This window comes from Dasypus novemcinctus, chromosome 17 (assembly GCF_030445035.2).
Source record: "Dasypus novemcinctus isolate mDasNov1 chromosome 17, mDasNov1.1.hap2, whole genome shotgun sequence".
Taxonomy (NCBI): domain Eukaryota; kingdom Metazoa; phylum Chordata; class Mammalia; order Cingulata; family Dasypodidae; genus Dasypus; species Dasypus novemcinctus.
The window spans coordinates 91,668,121-91,677,811 of NC_080689.1; the positions used below are offsets into that span (position 1 = coordinate 91,668,121).

The following is a 9,691-nucleotide window of genomic DNA, read 5'->3' on the forward strand; positions in this document are numbered from 1 at the left end:
ACATTCTGAGGTTCTGGGTGGGTATGAATTTTGGGGGTAAGTGGGAAAGACAATAAAGAAAACTTCAGAAAAGTGTTTTTTTCTGAGGTCAAATATCTCCTATTATTAAGACTGCTATTGAAAATTAAATTAAAATTTCGGTATTGAAAACACTGATCAAAGTGAGTGGTAATGATAGAAAAAAATTCAGCAATTAAAAATGTAGAGGCAGATTGGGGCAAGATGGTGGCTGAGTGAACTTGCCTGATAGTATCTCCTGCAGGGAAGCAGCTGGGCGGTGTTGGAGCCTCTTTGGGGCCAGGCTGTTTCAGGATTTTTGCAGGTCAGGAGGTATCTGGACATCGATTTGGTGGGAAGGTAACAGCGAAAATACGTCTATAAAATATACACAGAGGTCCAGGATGGAAGCGGAAAGTTCCCTCCTTGGGTGGGTGGAGCCCCAGCAGGGGGCGCTGCTGCAGCATTTTTTTTTTTTGGAGGTTCTGCAGTACTAGGGAATTCATAAGCCCTGAGCAGCCTATTGGGGGGTTAATAGGACAGGAGGTGCTTGCAGACCGATTTGGGGAGACAAACGGGAGTTTTATGGCAAAACGGGGGGAATTTTTGATTGCAGACACAAACAATAGCGCTTCCGCCTAGAGCCACACCCGCCCCCCCCAAACCAGCTGCTGATCTCCAGTGGACCTAAAGTGATAGCAATAAAGAGACACCACCAGGGTCTGTCAGGGTGGGAGACGTTTGCAAGCTGATTAGGGGAATATTTTGCGCAGCGTGGGAATTTTGGGTTTGGACTCTGTTATTAGCATTTCGGGCTGCAGCCCCTCCCCCGGACCTGGCTATTGATCTGAGTCATTAAATTGGCTGCAGCCTAGAGGCACCCCCCAGGTGGCTGTTCCGGGGGATCACAGGGTGGGAGGGGTCCTGAAGTCAACTGGTGATATATCCACAGAATAGAATCCAGTGAGTGAGTGAATTGTGGGGTACAGAACATGGGATAGAGCTTGTGGATGTGACCTACCCATAGGACTGGCATCCAGCTGCGGGGATCCCTGAAGGCTGTGATGCACTGTGGTGCTCCCAGGCTTCCTGTTAACTGGACTTGAGGTTGCCAGGTCTGAGTTCCCTGGACTCTGGTGGCCCACACCCAGAGACTCACACCTCTTGAGTCATCAATATCTCAGACTTTCCATCCCTGAATCCATCACACCCTGAGGTCCATCTGAGGTCCTTGAATGTCCTAGCCCTCAACATTTGCGTTTTTTTCTTTTTTGTTTTGTTTTGTTTTTATTTTTATTATATTTTTATTTTTTATTTTATTTTTTAAATGCTCTGATTGCTAACATTGCATTATCCCCTAGTCTTTTCTCTCAGCGTATCCCCCAAAGTCTTTTTTTTTTTCCTCTCTCTCTCTTGCCCCCATCTTCTTCTTATTTTATTTTATTTTAACTATACAATAGGTGCTGCAGGAAACACCTCACATTTGCTGGGTTTCCTCATCCTCCACTGCCTCATTTCTGTGTGAATAGTTTTGGCTATCAACACTATCCCCTTTCCCCTACAACTTGATATCCACTATCATCTACTATCTCTCCTATATTCCACCTCGCTTTCTTTGATCCACAAAGTGTCTAACTCTTAATTTCTAATACCTTTGTTTTGTTTTCTGTCTGTTATCCACTCTTGAAATTATTACCTTTCTTTTCTCTTTCCCTCTCTCACGAAAACAATAGCTTTTTAGTTCGTACAATATTCCTCCCATATTCAGTCGTCTACCTCATTATAGGTACTCTACCTACTGCTATAACTCTACACAATTTACATGAATCTAACCTCCATCATCCCAGATCTCATATTGTTGCTTTGTTAACATATATCACCAATACTACTTTACACTTTTTCCTTGCTTACACAATTGCCTTTCCCCAGCACTAATATTTTCCTGTAAAGTGAACTTAACCAGCAATAAGAAATTAGAATAAGAAGAACAAAGTGACAAAGAGAAGATATAACACTTACACAAAAACAACAACTAATTAATCTCAAGACTAGACAAAGAAGCTAAGGAACTGAGTAAAACCGTCAAGAAAAAATGATGACCAGACAGCAATAAAAATCTACAAACCAAACCAATAATCAGGAAAACATGGCTGAATCCAATCAACAAACTATAAATCAGGAAGGGGAGCAGAACTTGGCACAAGCAATGAAAGATCTCAGAACATTTATCACCGACAAATCTGGTGAAGTAAAGGAAGAGGTTAAAAACATGAAGACAACACTTGGAGGGGAAATTGCAGACATACGAAAAAAGATAATAGATAGGATGGAAATGAACACCACAGTTCAAGAAATCAAAAATACACTTGCAGCAAATATCAGCAGACTAGAAGAGGCAGAGCAGAGAATTAGTGATGTGGAAGACAGTACATCAGAAATCAAACAGATAGTAGAAGTGATCGATAAAAAGATAGAAAAAATCCAGCTAGGACTTAGGGACCTGAATGACAATGCAAAACGCTCAAACATACGTATTATAGGCATTCCAGAAGGAGAAGAGAAGGGAAAGGGGTCAGAAGGAGTGTTGCAGGAAATAATGGCTGAAAACTTCCCAAATCTACTGAAAGAGACAGATGTACATATCCAAGAAGCACAGCACACTCCACTGGTCATAAACCCCAACAGACCGACCCCAAGACATATACCTGTCAAACTATCCAATGCTCAAGACAAAGAGAAAATTCTAAAAGCAGCAAGAGAAAAGAAAACCATCACATGCAAGGGAAGCTCCATAAGATAGTGCTGATTTCTCATATGAAACCATGGAGGCAAGAAGGCAGTGGTATGATATAGTCAAGGTACTAAAGCAAAAAAAATTTCCAACCAAGAATACTCTATCCAGCTAAACTAGCATTCAAAAATGATGGAGAGTTCAAAATATTCACAGATAAACAGAAACTGAAAGAGTATACCAAAAAGAAACCTCCCCTTCAAGAAATTCTAAAGGCAGTTCTGAGGAAGAAAGGAAAAAACAGGACAGGCAGAGTTGGAGGAGAGTGTAAGAGCAACAAAAAAGAAAAAAATAGAAGGAAAAAATACAAACAAAATATGACAAACACAAATCCAATCAAAATATGGCTAACACAAATAATTCCTTGAAAGTAATAACACTGAATGTCAACGGATTAAACTCACCTATCAAAAGATTCAGACTGGGACATTGGATAAGGAAATATGACCCATCTATATGCTGTCTACAAGAGACACATCTTATACCCAGAGAATCAAGGAGGCTGAAAATAAATGGCTGGGAAACAATCATACAAGCAAACACTAACCAAAAAAAGGCAGAAGTAGCTATATTAATATCAGACAAAATAGACTTTAAGTGCGAAACAATTGTGAGAGACAAAGAAGGATACTACATTTTAGTGAAAGGGACAATCTGTCAAGAAGATCGGACAATCATAAATATTTATGCTCCTAACAAGGGTGCCTCTAAATACGTGAGGCAAACGCTGGAAAAACTAAGTGAAACAATAGATGCATCTACAATTATAATGGAGGATTTTAATACCACCACTATCAACTCTGGACAGAACATCTCAAAAGAGAATCACTAAAGAAACAAAACATTTGAACAGTATATTAGAGGAGCTGGATCTAATAGACATATATAGATCATTACACCCAAACACAGCAGGATATACATTTTTCTCAAGTGCACATGGATTATTCTCCAAGATAGACCATATGCTAGACCACAAAGAAAGGCTTAATGAATTCAGAAAGATCAAAATCATACAAAACAATATCTCTGACCACAGTGGAGTGAAGCTGGAAATCTGCAAGGGACAGAGGCCCAGATTTCACACCACAATTTGGAAATTAAACAGCACACTCTTAGAAAAACAGTAGGTCAAAGAGGAAATCTCAAAAGAAATCAATGAATACCTTGAAACAAATGATAATGATAACACAACATACCAAAATTTATGGGATGCAGCAAAAGCAGTACTGAGAGGGAAATTGATAGCCATAAATTCATATATCAAAAAAGAAGAAAGAGCAAAAATTGAAGAACTAACTGCACATTTGAAGGAATTAGAACAACAACAACAAAGTAACCCAACAGGAAGAAGAAGGAAGGATATAACAAAGATAAGAGCAGAACTAAATGAAATAGAAAATAAGAAAGCACTTGAAAAGATAAACAAGACCAAGAGCTGTTTTTTTGAGAAGATCAACAAAATTGACAAACCTTTAGCAAGACTAACAAAGAAAAAAAGAGAGAAGATGCAAATACACAAAATAAGAAATGAGAAAGGTGATATCACCACTTACCCCACAGAAATAAAGACTATCATAAGAGGATACTTTGAAAAACTATATTCCAACAAAAACGACAATTTAGAGGAAATGGACAAATTCCTAGAAACACATAAGCAGCTCATATTGATGAAAGAAGAAATTGATGATCTTAACAAGCCAATCACAAGTAAAGAGATAGAACCAGTCATTAAAAATCTCCCAACTAAGAAGAGCCCAGGGCCAGACAGCTTCAGAGGTGAATTCTACAAAACATTCCGGAAAGAGCTAACACCAATTCTGCTGAAACTATTCCAAAAAATCGAAACAGAAGGAACATTGCTGAACTCCTTCTATGATGCCAACATTACCCTAGTACCAAAGCCAAACAAAGATACCGTAAGAAAGGAAAATTACAGACCAATTTCTCTAATGAACCTAGACGCAAAAATACTTAACAAAATACTTGCTAATCATATTCAACAACACATTAAATGAATTATACATCACGACCAAGTGGGATTTATTCCAGGTATGCAAGGATGGTTCAACATAAGAAAATCAATCAATATAATACACCATATAAACAGATTGAAGGAAAAAAATCACATGATTATATCTATAGATGCAGAAAAAGCATCTGACAAAATACAGCACCCTTTCTTGATACAAACACACCAAAAGATTGGAATACAAGGAAATTTTTTGAACATGATAAAGAGTATATATGAAAAACCTACAGCCAACATTGTTTACAATGGAGAAATCCTAAAATCCTTCCCTCTAAACTCAGGAACAAGACAAGGATGCCCATTGTCTCCGCTCCTATTTAACATTGTCTTACAATTACTTGCTCGAGCACTGAGGCAAGAACCAGATATAAAAGGCATTCAAATTGGAAAGGAAGAATTCAAAATTTCATTATTTGCAGATGACATGATCCTATACATAGAAAACCCTGAGAGGTCTACAACAAAGCTTCTAGAACTCATAAACGAGTTTAGTATAGTCGGAGGTTATAAGATCAATGCGCAAAAATCAGTAGCATTTCTGTACACCAATAATGAGCAAGATCAGGAGGAAATCAAGAAACAAATACCATTCACAATAGTAAATAAAAAAATCAAATACTTAGGAATAAATTTAACTAAAGAGGTAAAAAACTTATACACCGAGAACTATACAAGTCTGTTCATGGAAATCAAAGAAGACCTAAATAAATGGAAGAATATTCCTTGTTCATGAATAGGAAGACTGAATATTATTAAGATGTCTATCCTACCAAAACTGATCTACACATTCAATGCAATCCCAATAAAAATCAACACAGCCTTCTTTAAGGAACTAGAAAAACTAACTATGAAATTTATTTGGAAAGGAAAGAGACCCCGAATAGCCAAAGACATATTGAAAAAGAAAAACGAAATTGGAGGAATCACACTTCCTGACTTCAAAACATACTACAAAGCTACAGTAGTGAAAACAGCATGGTATTGGCATAAGGAGAGACTCATAGACCAATGGAATCGAATTGAAAGTTCTGATATAGCACCTCACATATATAGCCATATAATATTCGATAAAGTCACCAAACCCTTTCAACTGGGAGAGAATGACCTATTCAACAAATGGGGCCTGGAGAACTGGATAGCCATATGTAGGAGAATGAAAGAGGATTACCATCTCACACCTTATACAAAGATCAACTCAAGATGGATCAAAGGCCTAAATATAAGAGCCAAGACCATAAAGATCTTGGAAAGCAGTGTAGGGATACATCTACAGGACCTTGTAATAGGAAATGGCTTCATTAATACCACACCAAAAGCACGAGCAGCAAAAGAACTAATAGATAAATGGGACTTCCTCAAAATTAAAGCCTTCTGCATCTCAAAGGAGTTTGTCAAGAAAGTAAAAAGGGAACCAAAACAATGGGAGAAAATATATGGCAACCATATATCTGATAAGAGACTTATAACTTGCATATATAAAGAACTCCTATATCTTGAAAATAAAAAGATAAACAATCCATTTAAAAAATGGGAAAAAGATTTAAACAGACACTTCTCCAAAGAAGAAATACAAATGGCTAAAAAGCACATGAAAAAGTCCTCCAAATCTCTAGCTATCCGGGAAATGCAAATCAAAACTACAGTGAGATACCATCTTACTCCCATAAGATTGGCAGCTATGAAAAAAACAGAAGAATACAAATGCTGGACAGGATGTGAAGAAAGGGGAACACTCATCCACCACTGGTGGGAATGCAGAAGGATCCATCCATTCTGGAGGACACTTTGGCGGTTTCTCAAAAAACTAACCATAGATTTGCTATATGACCCAGCAATACCACTGCTGGGTATATACCCAGCAGAACTGAAAACAAGGTCACAAACCGATATTTGTACACCAATGTTCATAGCAGCATTGTTCACTATCACCAAAAGTTGGAATCAACCCAAATGCCCATCAACAGACGAGTGGATCAATAAAATGTATTATATACACACAATGGAATACTACTCGGCTGTAAGAACAAATACACTACAAACACACGTGATAACATGGATGAATCTTGAGAACCTTATGTTGAGGGAAGCAACCCAGGCATTGAAGGACAAATACTGCATGACCTCAATGATATGAAATAAGCAAGCTGCCTCAGAGAGCTAGAGACTAGAAAATAGGCTTCCAGGAAATCGGGGGGTGAGGAAGGATGTGAGCTGACGTCTGCAGGGGTGGAATCTATGATGAGCTGGTGGTAAATATGAGCACAATGAAGAGATAAAATGGGGGCAAGGGGTTGCCTTTGGGTGGGGCTTTGTGGGTTTGAGGGGGGCTGGGGATGGTTGGATGGGTAATATTGCCCACAAAATTGGGGGGAGGGAGGGGCAACATACGAACATAGGAGAGTGTCAAGTGTTGGTTGAGAGTAAAATGCTGAGAAAATCGTATCAAAATATAATTAGGAGGGTTACCTGTTTAGAATGCTCGGAGGGGATGGTCTGATGCAGGACAGACTCCTGGGGAATGTCTGAAGGCTCATTTTCCCAGGGTGGTTTGTACCATTGGGTAGAGACCCAAGAAGTGAGAGTTGGGGTGGACTCACATCCTGGGGAGGACTAATGCCATCAAATAGAGAGAACTGTATCTCTCGAGAGAAAGGGTGGCTCCCAGGGCATTAGGGCAGTTGAGAAAGTCAGGCCTGAACACTGTTGCAAGTATCTCTGGACATGGCTCCTCGGGAAATGGAGATTGGCTGTCTCTGTGGGCCCCAAGGGGAGGGAAAACTGGATGTTGAATGGATGGAACCAAGGTAAATGTGGGGGCAAGAGAGGAGTTTCGTGAGAGTACACAAGGATGAATATAAAACATGTAATATTACATCAAAAACATATAGGAGATGATAGACTAATAATGTAAACCATAATGTAAAACATAGGATAACTAAAAAATTTAGAGAACTCTATATCCTAAAGTATGGACCACAATGTAAGCACAGATATCACCTTGTTTGAAAGCTATTGTCTCAGAGTCTGTACATCAGTTTCAGTAAATATGATACGAATAAGTTAAAAGATAATCGCTGTGGAAGGGAAAAGGTTTTATCGTGGATGTGTGGGAGTACTGTATATTGTATATATGAATTACTGTGATCTAGGGCTCCTGTGAAGAGAAGCTCAATAATTAGGAAAAAAGAAAAGAAAAAGATAGGATGTAGAATTTTTCCAAATCAATATGTACTCTAGATCTAACCTTTAAACTCATTGCTATATTCCATTTTACTAGTAAGGGAACCTGACATTATATTGGGATTCACTTTACAGGAAGTTTTGGATCACAGAGTGGTTCAACAATAGTGGTGGAGGAATACTGGTATAGGATGTTATTGACAGGCTATATATGGTTGACAGGGAGTTATACAGGGCATATGTCCAGGGTGCATGGTAATGTTTAGATATACTCATAGTGGAAACAATTAAAAACAACAGGTGGGGGGTACTGGGTTCCTGGCCGGGGGTGCTCTGTTGTGGTCCCTAGGGGAGCAGCGGCAGTCCCCCAGTTGCAAAAGTAAGAACCAGGAAGGAATGAGGATCCAACAGTGGGCTCCTGATACTAATGACTATGCTTGTGAGCCTATATGCCTGCAATAAGAACAAGGCCTAGAGCAGCATTGTGCCTGGGAGTTTCCTCCTGACAGCCTTCATGTTACTCAAATGTAGCCAGTCTCGAAACCAAGCTCAGCATGTAGATGTAGTGCATTCCCACCAGCGTGGGACATAACACCCAGGGATGAGCCTCCTGGCACTAAGCTCCCTGTTTTTGTGTTTTGGAGACTTAGATCTTCAAGGGGAATTGGGGTTCTTATCAACTTCCTCTTCCAGGCTTTCTTCTCGAGCCACAGGAGCAGTCGTTGCCATTGATGTCATCATCATCCTCTCGATCACTTTCAGAGTCACTCATACTGTTGCTGCTGGCAACATGGAGGCTGCAATGAGGCTGCTGTTCCACCCATTCCCAGCATTTCTCCAGAAGGGGAGCAAAGCTGAAGGCAGTGATGCTATGGTTACAATTAGGGAAACACACTCTTTGCTTGTGTATTGGTTGAATCCCTGTCCAAAGATACCCATCCCCATTTGGTCCACGATCTCAAAATCTTCCAGCATCTTGGTTCCTGCAGTCCAGGAAGAAGTAGCCACACTTGGCAGCTTGGTGGACCTCAAATTAGAATCCAAACAAGAATCCTCAACCGTGTCCACATGTGTCTCCTGAGCATGGCCTCTGGTTCGCTGTTATCCAGGCCAGACAAAGCCATCTCCTGCATCTTCATGTGTAACCACGTGGAGATGGTGCTCTGACTGCTCACAGCACAGTTGGCTGCCACACGGCCCCACCGGTGGGCGCCTGGGCTCTGGGTCCCCTCAGTACAGCGTCCTGCCGAGGACCGTGTCGGCTGCTCCAGAGCCCCAGTTCCTCGGTGCGACCTCGTGCCATCCTCCGGCCCAGAGCCTGGGTCTGGGATGTGGTCCCCTCCCCTCTGAAGTGCTTTTCCCTGAGCTCTGAAGGCCAGTCCCCTCCTCTATTCTTGAATGAGGCCAAATGTCTCCTACTCAGAGAATACGTTTTCTTATCCCACATTTAGGCAGACGGTTCTGGGCCAGTTACTCTGCTTGAAACATCCTGCTTTATCATCATGTCATCCATGATGAATGGTGTACGCCTGGAAGGTGACTATATTATATGAAGCAGGAAACCTATCAATTAAGTAGTAAAACTGAAGTCAAATAAGCATATTTATATATGTACATTAGAAGTAAGTTCATAAAAGAGCAGGAAAAGAACATGGGTGTAGAAAGCAAACCTGAAGAAATGGTTACCATCTTCC

The 9,691-nt window shown here is 40.2% G+C and overlaps 1 pseudogene; it reads right to left on the reverse strand.

The window, feature by feature from the left end:
- The window catches only part of LOC101432633 (ataxin-7-like protein 3 pseudogene), a 42,736-nt pseudogene extending 33,600 nt beyond the window's left edge, over nt 1-9,136 (reverse strand).
- Between the last annotated feature and the right edge of the window lie 555 nt (nt 9,137-9,691).